At 37.6% G+C, this 13,884-nt stretch overlaps 1 protein-coding gene across 2 annotated transcripts in view; it reads left to right on the top strand.

Annotated features, from left to right (window-relative positions):
• The window catches only part of bsnb (bassoon (presynaptic cytomatrix protein) b), a 66,158-nt gene extending 62,250 nt beyond the window's left edge, over window positions 1–3,908 (top strand). For both annotated transcript variants that reach the window (XM_020642366.2, XM_065954851.1), the window contains one exon: window positions 576–3,908. The gene's annotated coding sequence lies outside the window, so the exon portion shown is untranslated. The remainder of the gene's footprint in view (window positions 1–575) is intronic.
• The last annotated feature ends 9,976 nt before the right edge of the window (window positions 3,909–13,884 follow it).

Below are 13,884 nucleotides of genomic sequence, written 5' to 3'. Positions count from 1 at the left end.
ACTCATTTTGCTCAATGTAGCAGAAATACAGAAGCACCAATAAAGCAGAACTTGATTTAGCATCTGTCAAAACACATGCTGTGTAAGGATGAAGTTATGGCTCATTTGAATGAAGGTTTATCATTTTATGCTGTTTTATGCTGACATTTAGATTACTATCAGTGGCAGTGTGGGTCATTTCTGTGTCTGTGGCCAGATTAAGTGGGGGAAAGTCGGGATAAACCTGACTCAATGTTTCTTTGGCAAGGCAGCCTGCACAACACTGGATTACTAGCCATGAAGCCACAGCTTTATGGCTCATGATTGACTGGAATATCAGGAGAGGTAAATGGGAGGAGGTGGAGGGTTTTGGTTCCCTATAAACTTGTTGTCCATAGCCATTGCAAAGATTACAGCATATTTGGGGTTCAGGTGATTAAAACATTTTTTTGTCATTTGTTTTTGTTTATTTTATTCATTTTGATTTTGTCTAGGTTGCAGCTTTTTGTGTATGCATTTAGTCTTATGCATTGGATATTTAATTAATATCTAGTTACTTTCTGCTAACATTCACATCTCTTTTGTCTCTATTTCAGGAGGACAACAGCAGTAAATAATGAAGATGCAGGGAAGCATAGGAGAGAGGGGGAAGGGGCTCATGTGCTGCTTCCTATCCTCTCCTATAGCAAGCCTTCTGGGATTTGTGTGACAGTAAAAGGCATGCTAAATGAAGCACCTGGATATCTTGGGAGGAATTCAGCATATTGGTCGAGCATGTCCCTTCTTTCTAACAGCTCAATAAAGGAAGCCACACAGCGCCTTCAAGAGGGATTTAATGGAACACTTCTTATGTCTGAGGAGTACACATCTGGCAAGGATATTTGATTCTACACTGATGTCTTTGCAGCCTTTCCAACAAAAAAAAAAACAGTGAAACAAGAAAAAGAAAGATTTTCATAGGTTTTCCTTGTACCAACGATACCCATATTTTAGCCCAAAATGACAACACAACTGGAATAGACAAGATGTATCACAGCAATGACAACTTACCAGATGACTCCACTCACAACCCTCGAATGCTTGGTTTCTCTGATCTCTGCAGTACATTCCAGTTTAGGGAATATGACCCTTTCTCTGAATGTGATTTTATTTCTCCTCTTTTTTTTCGATGTCTACAGAATGCATTGTGTAAATGTGGACATGAGAATGCACGCACAAGTATTTAAAAAAAAAAACAACAGAAAAATAGAAGCCCATATCAGTACTTTTTCACCACCTATGAGATGCCACTAGTTAATAACTGTAGGTTTTTAGGGAAGGAAAATACTACCAGTGTGCCCACAAGTGTGAGATTCACACAGATGAGAGGACCAAATGAAAGAGTGGCCACGGCTCTTTGTTAGCCATTGTAAAGCCATCCTTATAGTCAGCCCCAGAGCTGATGGCAACACTCTGGGTCTAACTATAAAAGGATAGAGTCCCCTCGGAGACTTGATCCTTTTTATTGATTTTTCTCATCTTTTAGTTTCTTTTCATTTCTGCCTGATATTCACTGAATGGAAGAGCCTTATTCAGTACGTTTTTACTTGTATACCTCACATGTTTGGAACTGTCCATGTCATCATGCATTTCTTTTTAAACAACTGTAAACTATTGTATGTACATAACAAACAGAGATCTACTTATGTAAATTTGTCTTCATGTATTCATCAAATCACTATCCAGTGACTCATTTTTTTGTTGGTCTGTGTCTTTCTTTGGTAAAACTTTATATTTTTCACTTTTTATTTTTTTGGTTCTTTTTTCTTGCATCAAATAATTTGCTTGTTGATTTTTAAAAGCAATAGCATGCAGAAAATGGTATATAGCACAAAGTATAAATGTTGAAATTAGTGATAAAAGATATCAAACACTTCTGTCAATAAATAGCCGTAATACGATGTTGTCAGCGGGTTTACAGCCACAGTACCACGTCCAGAAGTGCATGTCATGTGCAGAGGCATAGAGCATGCAGACAGGTACGAACACACTCACACGGAAACACTCTCTCTCTTTGTCTCTTGCAGACACACGCACACACGTACACACGCACGCACGCACGCACGCACACACACACACACACACACACACAACTAACAGTTACTTGTCAGACCCAAGTTTAATTGTGTTGTCCACTAAATAGATATGTTAGCCTCCTGCTCATAAATGAGGTAACCTATTCACCAACAAGATCATCTCACTAACAATCTGGGCCCATTTCCTCTATTTTTGCAAATACATCCACACATGCACTAACACACACACTCTTACACAAACATGCACACACATACATACAGGAGAGGATGAAAGCAATTATCAATTCAAATGTTCTATGCAATGACTCATTTTGAACCTGGAAATGATTTAGCCTAAAACAGTTTATTATCATCATTCTATTCACAAGAAAACAAAAAAGAAGTTATGGACTAAAATATAAAAAAAGGTAATGAAACGTTTTTACTTAGCAACTTGTCTGTATGAATTTGAATATTGAACTAGAATTGTTTTTTATTTTCGTGGCATGTTTTGACCCCTCACTCCCCACACGGGGGATTTGTTGCCAAAGGGTAAACTGTGTAGACTGTCGGTTTTGAATGTCCACCATCATGTTGCTTTGAAGCATGGGTTTGCTTGGCTTTGTCTGGCTGTTTGTAAGTCCTCATTCAGTTTTTGTGCATTTTGGCTGACCTGGGCTCCTCAGTGTTTGGCTTGCAGTGACTGTCTGTGCTGCTATAAACCTGTGATACAGATGGCCAGCACTTCTCATTATTACTAGTCAATGTACATATTGGGTGTCAGTATAACCTGTGGGTTGAATGGAATGCTTCTATCTGATATTTCATTGTTGATTAAACCACTCAGCAGCCAAGCCATTGAAAAGGTGCATGACTAGATCTTATATACTTTGAAACTGTACCTAAATTTAAAAGAAAAAAAAGGGAAGGCATGATTTCACAAAGGTTTACTGAAAAAAACCTTGAGTTTCACTGGCCAATATAGAGAATATTGATGAGTTAAATGTTCAGCCAGTCATTCACAAATCAGGGCATGTCATACGGAAAGCACAAGCCTGGCTGGTTGCACCTGCTGCTCGATGAAGCGCAGAAACACGGAGGTTGCGTAACAGTGCCTCCAACAGCGTAGGATCTGTATCAGAACGAGAGGTAGAGTTGCTTTCGGGTCGACATGAGGTGCATGAGACAAAACAGCCTTCAGTGCAGCCGTCTGATTTACAGAAAGGCAGACAGACACACATTCTTACTGTAAATACAAGTTCATTTTTCTGTACAGCTTTTGAGTTTTGAGTACGGCTGTCATCTGCATCCCATGCCGTATTTGCTGCCAACTTTTGTGTACAAAAATAATTTATTACCACAATGATGATGATGATGATGAAGAAACTAATGATGATAATTATTATAATTATTGCATAAGCATAGTGTATGTGGCTGACTTGTATTGACTGTTTACAACAGTGGAACAAAATTGTATTCAGAAACATATCCAGTCTGTGTATAGTTTCTATACATATTGTGTTTGTAAACAAGAAGAATAAACCTCCACAGTAACTGCAGAGTAGAATGCCTTTGTCAGACTATCAGGAGGTCTTTGATGGATGGATATCATCTGCAAAGTGATGAGGGTAAAGGGAAGCAGCTGAAAAAAATGAATAAAAAAAAAATCTGGAAAATGTCATTCACTGTTGTAAGTGCAATGGGCAAAACGTCAGTCGTGTATCCATTGTGAAACCTTGTGTTCTATTCAGTGTATTCCTGTAAACAGATAAGAGTAAATTTTGGTGCATCATGTCAAGTAACGTGAGTAATGAAAATATTGACCCTGAAATTTCCAAACAGAGAGAAGAATAAAAAGAAAAGGAATATATTGTGTTTACTGTCTTGAGTCTGTGTTCTTGTGTGTACCATTTTTTTTTTACACTACTGATAGAGACTCAGTAGGTTCAGTTATAGCTCCACAGCAGACAGTAGAGAGATCTAGAAAAAGGCAACACATCTGTTCAGATAAGACCAGGCTTTACGCGTTGAATCAGTTATGACTTGTCCCAGTGTGGGTGGGTGGTAGGGAGACGAGAGAAGCGAGGGGAGAAGTTTTTGCCAATACGTAGCAGAGGTGTGAGTGTGTCAGAATGTGTAATTAAGTCTGCATGTGTGTATCAGGAAAAAGGAGAGTATTGAGTTTGTATTGTTGTTTACTGATGCATTTGTCCTCTATTACTCTGATAAGATCAGTACAGTTTAATGGGGATATTCATTCAATCTATCTCAAGCTTAAACTGACTAAAGCAACTCAAGCCTTCAGCTACCATTTATTATCATGTTGATTGGTAAACTGATTATTATATCCAGAGTTCAATGACTGTAAAATGATAGGAAATAGTGAAAATTATGTCCATAAAGATTCCATCAACAACACATTTTCACATTATCAATATTGTATCAGTAATGACAAAGAAAAAAAAGATAGTTCGTACCTTTAACACGCTATTCCATTGAGATAACATTCTTTTTATGTAACTCAATTAATGCAGCTCTTGTGCTTTTTATCATGCACTTACTGCCACATATTCATAAATACAAGCCGAGTAAAGGATATCTGAAGTGAGTGTACAAGGTCTTTAGTCATTCATGTTATGCAGTAAGACATTAGCTAGTAGTAACTAATCAAACTTGGATTATATAATCTAAACTCCTATGTAACACTAAAGATTGGGAGCAGGGTCTACGGTTAAAACAGCTAAATAAAATGCAAAGAGCAGCTTCAGGGACAAGATTGTGACTGGTTGTGGCCTTCTCTTCTCAGCTCTTTTTCTAAATTCTTCACATATCCACTCCTCTCCTTTAAAAATCTACACCTCAATGACACAAAATAAAAAAGTGATTCAGTAGAATCTGAGATATAATTTGTTTTAGGTGAATCCTTTTTTCTCCTTCTCCAAGCCCACATTGCCCACAATGCAACATGTTTCTCCTACACCACCATCTGTTTGGGTGTGTTGTGCGAGTCGCTCATGAAGCTTTGAGCTGCTAGCTTTGGGGGAATTGGTAACATCACCTGTTTATACTCTACATCTACACAGCCAGATTTTGTTTAAATTTCAAACTCGTACTCTTCCGATCAGACCTTTTGCAACTCCCCTGCATACTAGAGTCTTGAATTTGCTTTGCTTTGACATGTTGATAATCTGTAGGTCACATGGGAGCCAGTCAGGTGTCACATACATGTATGTAATTAAAGGTGAAAAGTTAAAATAAAGATGTGAGTTGAGGTTTTCAGAGATGTTTGTCAACACTTAACACTTTTGACCAAAGATGTTTATTTCTTTTAGGCTATTTTATGGAGTCTAGGCCTATAGACCTTTTCTACTGTGTCATGTGCTTCTACAGTGGTTGTTGAATCAGGTACTGTATACAGTAGATCCCTGTGGTCCTCTAGTCAATGTGGCGTACATCAATTATTTCATTGCTTTACTCACCCAGTGAAACAGCAGGACTGTCTGACCTACCACTCCAGCAGCGCAGATTTGGCGATAATTTATCAACATACTGAGCCTTCAGGTTGATGTGTTCCTATTTTAGTTACAAAGCACAATCCACTCTGCAGCTCATTCCCACTGGGTAAGGCATCAATTGTCACATCTGCAGAACTTGGCTGCCCTCATCTGGTTAGGGACAGAACTTGAAGCAAGGTAGACCTAAAAAAAATTCAAGAGGTAAACTGGAAGGAAAACTCTTGGATTCATGAAACTGTTGTAAGTGTGTTAGGGGTAGTGGGTAAAAAAAACCTCTTGCTTACTATGAATAATTTAGCTTGATTGGATTAAAAAAATATATACTGAATAAAGATAATACTGAACAGAATGAAGACTGAAAAATAAAAAAGTAAAGTAAAATGAATATTCACTGAATGTATCAGCATGAAGTCTGTCAGAAAAAATGGAATCATGAAAGCACTAAACAGAAGACCAGCAGATGTGTGTTTAGTTTGTCTGAATCTAAAAGATCCGTCCAAGCTCTGGCATACTATGAATAGTATAAATACTAGAGTAGATTAATCTATGTTATTTAGAAACAGAGTGACAGAAAAGCTAATATTAGACAATAATGTATAATATCTGACTAATATAACTAATAAGTGAATGTGTACAGGTCAGGATGAGGCCTTACACTGAATGTATGCGCTATATCCTTGATGCCTGTCCAGAGTTGGATTTGAGGTGGTCAAATGTAACTGCATGATTTACATATTGAAAGGCAAAGCTGTGATGTCAAAGGATTAAACTGAACTTTAACCTTACACTGCAGCTCTAAGAAGTTCACTGGTTTCTTTAAAGAGGTCAGTCCCTGTACATTGATACAAAAATGACATAAAAACAGATAATAGATCATTAGATTTTTTTTTTCTAAGGCCTATATTTTCTTAAAGCAAAGTTTAAAAAAAAGATGATACAGTAAGTATTGGCCTTTGAAAGAGCTATTAACAATGCTTACCATACCAGCCTTGCCCTTTTCCGAGAAATTTTCAAAGAAAGCAAGCAGTGGACATCATACAATATATATTCTTCATGATTTTTATTGCAACATGTGTGCACAAAGGTTAAACTACCACTAAAATCCTCTATCAACTGATATGACCCTTCAATGACTGGGCTGTGAAGCTTTAAGTGCTCAATCTTTCCTCTAACACAGATTTATTGCTCGTCCCTGCAGCAGCCAACTCTACAACACTGGTGTCCAACCGTTTCCCCTCCTTCAGGTCAATCTAATGGAGCATATTTAACATCATGATAATATATAACACTGCCATGCACACTCCTCTTTTACTGTCTGGGGTCACTTTATATATTTTATCATAGACATTCTTCTCATTTTTCCCAAAACTGCAATGATCTAAGACGCTTTCCTCAGAGCTTCTTATTGGTCTCAGTTTAGGTCACTAGCAGTTTAGGACTGCATGTCCTCTTATTAGGGAAGTAAAAAAAAGTAAGTCATGAAATTATGAATGGGATGCTTGTAATTATCTTTGTCCTGAAATAAATCCTCAGTTTCTGAAGTCTAAGAGCCTTTCTAAACAGGTTCTTTCCGTCAGCGATGACCTCAGAGAAACGTTTAATGACTCATCATCATGTGGTGGGAAGTGTGACGCAGAGGTAGAGAAAGCAGATAATGACCAGAAGAGCTACCCCGATTAAATGTATTAAATATTAGACATTCTTTCTCAGAAGGAAGCTGATTCACAGATACAAGCCATGTTGCATTTCTTTTATGATGCCAATGAGAGACATTTCTGAGAGAGACACTTGTTTCCTGATTTTTGTAAATGTAACCTAAAAACAATCCTATAACTGATTGAGGACCCCTTTAGTGATTTTGATGTGTTGTAGCCACACCACAAGAGGTCAACAGAGAGCACACCAGCAACTCTAGTCCTAAATATATCCACATCCATCAAACTGCTGGGCTTAATTACAAATGAATGGGGCGGAGGGAAACTGACTGCTCAGGCTCTCCTCCCTTACCTGTCACTCAAAGTCTAATCTGCTTGGTTGCCAAATCTACATACTGCATAATCAATGTGCAATCCTTTGATAATGAAACAATCCTTTTACAGGCATTTATGCTTTCTAAAGGGGTTGTTTGTGGGCATTCATCTAAAAAAAAAAAAAAAAAAAAAAAAAAAGATCAATACACTGTCTCAGCAAATGAAAAACAACTGAGCTCACTGAGGTGCAGAGGGGAAACTTTAGAGCTACATTGGTTGGTTCAATACCTGTATAAAGGTATTTTATACAAAGCAGCACATTTATTTGTCATTTTTTAAATCTCAGGATTACTAAGCAAAAGGTGTGTATTATTTTCTCACATATAGGCCTATCCTGAAGAACCTGTTGGTAAAGGGACAAAAACTCAAATAATTCTCATTTGTTTGTTTGTCAACATAGGCTACTTTTTCTGACTGGGCTTCCTATTCAGATTCAAAGAGATAAATAAGAAACCAAATAGAAACCATTCATCATTAAAATGTAAGATAATTCCAGAGATTAGCCTATATAAATTAAATAGTGTAAACAGTGCCAGTCTCAAGCTACCCAACATACAAACAGGCCTAGGCTAGTGTGTTCCATTAATTGTGTTTCCAAAAGACCTAATAAAAGCTTGATGACCGTAGTCAGAAAAGACAGCTTCCTGACATGAAAAACTCTGGCTGTTTTTCCGAAACAATACAAGTAGCACGTACTGATTTGGCTAAAAATACAACATGCAAACAAATGCTAGATTGTGTGAGTATGCCAAAAACATACGCTGATGTCATACTGATTTGGAAAAAAATTACAGTATGCATCAGATCAGTCTTCCTTGTGTGGCCTACTGTTTTCCACAATTCAAAGCTTCAGGTCAGAGATCAGAATGACTGACAGCAACGGATATCATAAGAGGGGAAATAATCACAATCAGATCTAACCACACAAAGATAACCACCAATTATCTTTTTTGATGCTCAAAATCATGAAAATCCCTTGCTTTCTTTTCCAGACGGTAAGTTGATGCTACACTGTTGCAGCATTTATTGTTAACTGTGCTATTATTTACTGCATTACAAACCGTAAACCACCTTAGCTGGGCCTGGCATACTGCAAAATAACCACCCACTGGCAGTCATACATTCTACTGTCGAATATAGTAGTATTAAGTACTGCATACTACCTTCAATGGAAGAATGTGGTTGGCAGTTTTTTGAAAACAGCATTAGACTTTAGGCTCAACAGACCGGCACCCATAATCCACAAAGATCTCAGTGGGGGCACAAGACTATGTCTGCTCTAAGGTTGCCAAAGTTAGATTTGCCAATACAAACTAAACTTGGGAACCACTGGTTTAAAGGAAGAGTAGAGCCTGTATTTATTTGATTTAAAGGCTTTATATGCAATTTTTTGATCCAGCAGATGTCGCCCTTAAGCACAAGCATGAAACCATAACAACTTGCGCTGCATTGTTGTGTTAGCATGCTAATGTTAGCGATCTTTATTATGCTCATATCTTCACACTGCATGTAAATTTACCCGAAATGAGCGTGATCTAGAAATGCTTATGTGACATTCAGTTAAGCAGTGAGTACAGTATGTTATTCTTCTTTTCTCTAGTCCCTCAATTAAACAACATTTATACGCGAGGAGATGAGCTGGCCAGCCGTCCCAGCTCGATGTAAACAAACTGAAGATAGGACTCGGAAAACTCGGAAAGCATCACAGACAGTGGGACTCGGGTGTTACACCTGTTGTAGACAGTCTCACAGAGTTATTTTCAGAAGATATACTTGATTTCTATTACATTTTTTTTTTTTTAATCAACATATTTTTATTAAAGCAAGTTCAAAACATACAGTGCAATTGGGAAATAGTCAACATTTTTCTTTTTCTTTTTCAATTTCTATTACATTTGTGAAAAATAGCATATTAAGCCTTTAACACACTAGCTAATCAGAAGCATAGGGGCACTGACATTCTAACAAAAAACTTCAAATGTGATAATATTTCAATATTGTTTTTATTGCTTGCCATTTCCCCGTCAAGTAGGATCAAAACCTTGCAGCTTAAAAGCTTGTTATTACTTAACTGGGTGCTATTATGACTTGACGTGCTCTTTTTTTTATGTTTGGGTTTCAAACAGCCAGCTAACTCTTCCTCATGCTAGACCTGCATTTTTAAGCAGTTTTATCAAGTAGAAAGCAAACACAACCACTGACAAACTAAACCACACAGCAAGCAGTGCTATTTTTAAAGTCCCATCCATTGCTTTCTCTAGACTATGTAAGTATGAAACCAACATGCTCTGTATTAATTTGATTACCAGGAAGACTAATGGAACGATCATCAAACATCATCATTATACTCTCTAAAAAAAACTGACACGTTATAAATATTAAACATACTTTTGAGACGGTTCTTCTCATTATCCTTTTACAGAGCAATTGGAAACAGATGAGCTTTTCCAATATTTAACTGCAGCTGCAACGAAGAGGATAGGCTGCATCTCGTCTTGTGTTGCTCATAAAGTAAAGGTAGGCTGCACTTCTGTGGAAGTATATTTTAATCAGTTTTGAGCGCTACTTATTCTGAAAGTCAACATTTAAGAGCCCACAGGCATGGTTTTGTAAGAGCAGAATTAGTTCAATGTGGGGGAGGACACGAGCAGGTGTGACATGACTGAGGTGTGCAAAGGAATTGTGTAAAGCCATATCCTGTCTTTCAAATTGTTGTTGTCAATATACTTTCATAGTAGGAATTTTCTAAAAGCTGGGGGCAGTGATTATTCATGACCAGACAAAGGTCTAAAAGCAACCTAATCGACTGTATGTTCTTTCTGCCGGAGCGTGGCCTTCCACCCACCAAAAATCTCATTGGTATGAATTAAGATGTTGATGTGAAAATGGACACAGATCAGATCGCAGGACAGGATTCCTTTACATTGTTATTATGTTTTCTTGTTGATAAATCCTTGAATAAAAGAAAATATTAAGCACATGGCGCTATCTAAGCCACAGCTAACATTGCCAAAGGAAGCGGTGGTTAACTTTTTGTAACCTATAGCAACAATGGTGAGGAGTGCCCTGAGACTGAGGTCTTGAATGCTGCCAGCACAAAAAACATAATCTTTGGACACAGGCCCTAATTCAGACACTGAACTTAATTTACTTGTGTTCCTTTCCTCCTTTCTACCTCCTTCTTTTTTGTGATTTTCACACAGATTTTGACACTTGCAATATATTATACATATAGAAATCTGCACTCTGGGTTTTAATGATCTTTCAAACAAAACTCCCTCCGTTAATATGAACATCTTCAAATGTATCTCCATTCTCCATATTGTTGCAGATTCATCCCTCCTTCTTTCTTCAACTTTGTTCTGTTTGAAGTTGAATTTGTTTTTGAGAATTGACAGACCCCTACCAATACATAACATGATTCTATTACAGGATCTGAATTGTGTGCTTTTCTTAACAGCTCTATCAGATATGTATTTACTTGGATTACATTTATCATCTTTTTGTGAACAAAATTTTGCATCTGGGAACTTAAAAAATGTCTTCTTTCTCAAATGTTCTTCTTTAATCATTTCAAAACTAAGCAGTCTTCCTTCTTTCATCAAAGCCAGTTTATTTGGTGTAAAGTCTGAATCATACGCAGACCATTTAAGCATTACAGTATCTCCCTCTAATTTATATTTTCTTGTGATCATTTTTCAAGAGTCTGTTTCGCCCACAGGTTTACGAGAGTATTTATAATCTGTGGTGTTTTTTTTAAAGCCTCTGCACTTATTGGTACTCTCAATCATTATCAGTATCCAAAGTTCTTCCGACTCCTTTTTCAGACGTGTGAATTGAAGTAACTAGTATTTGAAAGCTTCTTTTGTATGATGTCTTCCATCGTTTGTACATATTACTTATTTTCTGTCTGCTTATTCTTTTATTATGTACTTTTATTCTCTTCTCTTTTTTTTACATGTTCAAATTAAAACTTCAATCAATCAATGAAATGATCTACAATTTTGACAACCTTACTCCTGATGGAGATGAGGACAAGCAAAGGAGGCAAATGGGTTGCATTTTATTCACACTGATAAATAAGGAACTACAGTCAGCAAGCACCACAAACCCCAAATAAAGTTTAATGAAGTGGGAAACATAATGGTTAACTAGCTAATTAGTCAGCTAATGAATTTGCCACAGGCTAGCTTGGATTACTTAATGTCTGCTAACCCCTGGCTCCTCTCCAGCATTACCCACTCATCCAAATATGGTCAAGAAAGCCAAAATGCCATGTTTGAGGTCTCAAGTAGTTGACAAACCAATTGGTGACATCACAGTGGCCACAAGCAATTCTTTAATACAGCCTATGGAGCATGTGAACATATGTGAGGTCAAACGTTAGAGAAAGAGTTTCCTCTTGTACCCATGTCCCCTCTTTCCTGTCATATGTGTGAGGGAGTCAGAGTCTGTGGGTTTGTGTTGAGGACACAGAAATGCTGATGATGCCTCTCCTTTGGGCCCTGTCAAGCTAACTTAGCGTCAGTGTTTACATTGCTAAACAGGAGAAAGTCAATTTAAGGAAGGCTAAAGGCAAGCGAGAGCAGAAGGAAGACAAGAGGGGGACATTGCTCTGTTTTTGAAAAGCTAGGAGGGCTGTCCGTTAGGGCACTTCTGAAGGACGATCTCACCTCATGACGAAGTCAGTTTATGATGTCATTAATTTAGATTGATTCATGCTGCGACAGAAGTTCCCCTGTCAGAGCTTCTCAATGGATCTGTTGTTTTCCTCTGGCAGTTAAATCCAAATGATTTTGTTTGCAGTCTGAAGGCTCGAGAAGACCCAGTTCACTGGTTCATAATCAACACTGCCTTACTGTATCAGTTTTCCAATTTTTTGATTAAAAGAATAGAATTTCTCCACGTCCTGTAGTTTACAGCTCAAAGCTAACTTTTTTTTTTAATGTTGATAAATTACTTTCTTTATGAGAGTGAGGCAAGAAGATTAATGCTTCCTTAGTATTTTTTTGTGCATAAAGATGTTGCCTCTATAGACTTGTCTTCACACAGAGGTTGCCAGGCAACCTTAAAGTGTGAAACATCCCAGACCATAATGCAAAGAAGAAAAAGAACGCAATATTCTGGTACATAAATACCTATTTAAAAAGTAGTCTTTCCTTTAATAGACTTGATTCTGTCACGAGTTTTACAAATAAAATTCAGAAAGTAAAATGACCCCCCCCCCCCTCCGGCTTTTAACCTATTTATTCTAATCAGACGTGCTGTTGTTGATGTTTTCTGTTTCTTTGGATCTCAGCTCAGAGCAGCTGCCAAATGTGTGGTAGTACCAGCTCTGCCATTTGTAGTTGATGGCCCTGAAGATCTGCAGGCTATTTCAGTTTTTCTTTCCCTTTCTTGCATTGGCAAAAAGACTACAAAATTGGGCAAATATGAATTCCAAAAGTATGAATCACAGGATTTTTTGGATGAGGATACATTTGACAGTGTTATGCCTGTCTGGTTATTCAGCTGTATTTATATGAGCGTATTATATAGACATTATAATGAAGTACAGAGAGGCCAAGACTGCACACAAAACAGCATGTTACTTGTGAATTAGAGCAATAAGAAATGTAAATAAAAGATGGTGAAAATGTCCATTAAGGGTTTATACAGGCAGGTGGACTTTCATGTCTGACAAACCTATTTGCCTATATCAAGTCCTCTGGCCATATAGCTTCATATTTATCAGACATGAGAGTTATAATGATCTTGCCATCTAATTGGGCTCTTCGTGTGCTACAAGTGTTTAATCTTCCCTTATGCACTAAGTTAATTTCTGTTCCATCTGTTCATAAAATAAGAATTAACTGGATCAGATGTGTAAGAAAAATGAAGAAGCAAGCAATGAGCCAAGAAGCTGAAAAAACATGTGCTGTATGGCCCAGAGTGCAGTCTGCCAGGCGTGCACATCTCTCCTCCCTCGCTGGTGTTCTCATACTTACTTACTCATACTCCCGTCCCTTTAATATCTAACCATAGCTTTTATGGAAACAGCTTCATGAGGCAGCGTGGGAGGAAGTGCCGCCTGAGAGTCTTGACTAAGGGCAAAGAAAACACCCAGCACCTGGCTCAACCCACAGGTTTGACTAGTGATCCAAGTCACTCATATAATTGAGAATAGACCCACCTATTCTAAAATGTGCTGTAACCTACATCAAATTATTTCCGGCTAACAGTAGAACCTCCACCACTGAGATAATTAAAGAGGGAAAAAAAACAAAAACGTGAGCTCGATTTAAAAACTAACTTGAAGTGCACATG

Source organism: Labrus bergylta, chromosome 5 (assembly GCF_963930695.1).
Source record: "Labrus bergylta chromosome 5, fLabBer1.1, whole genome shotgun sequence".
NCBI lineage: Eukaryota > Metazoa > Chordata > Actinopteri > Labriformes > Labridae > Labrus > Labrus bergylta.
The sequence above is the reverse complement of the archived record's forward strand: the minus strand, read 5'-3'. Positions and strand labels throughout refer to the sequence as shown.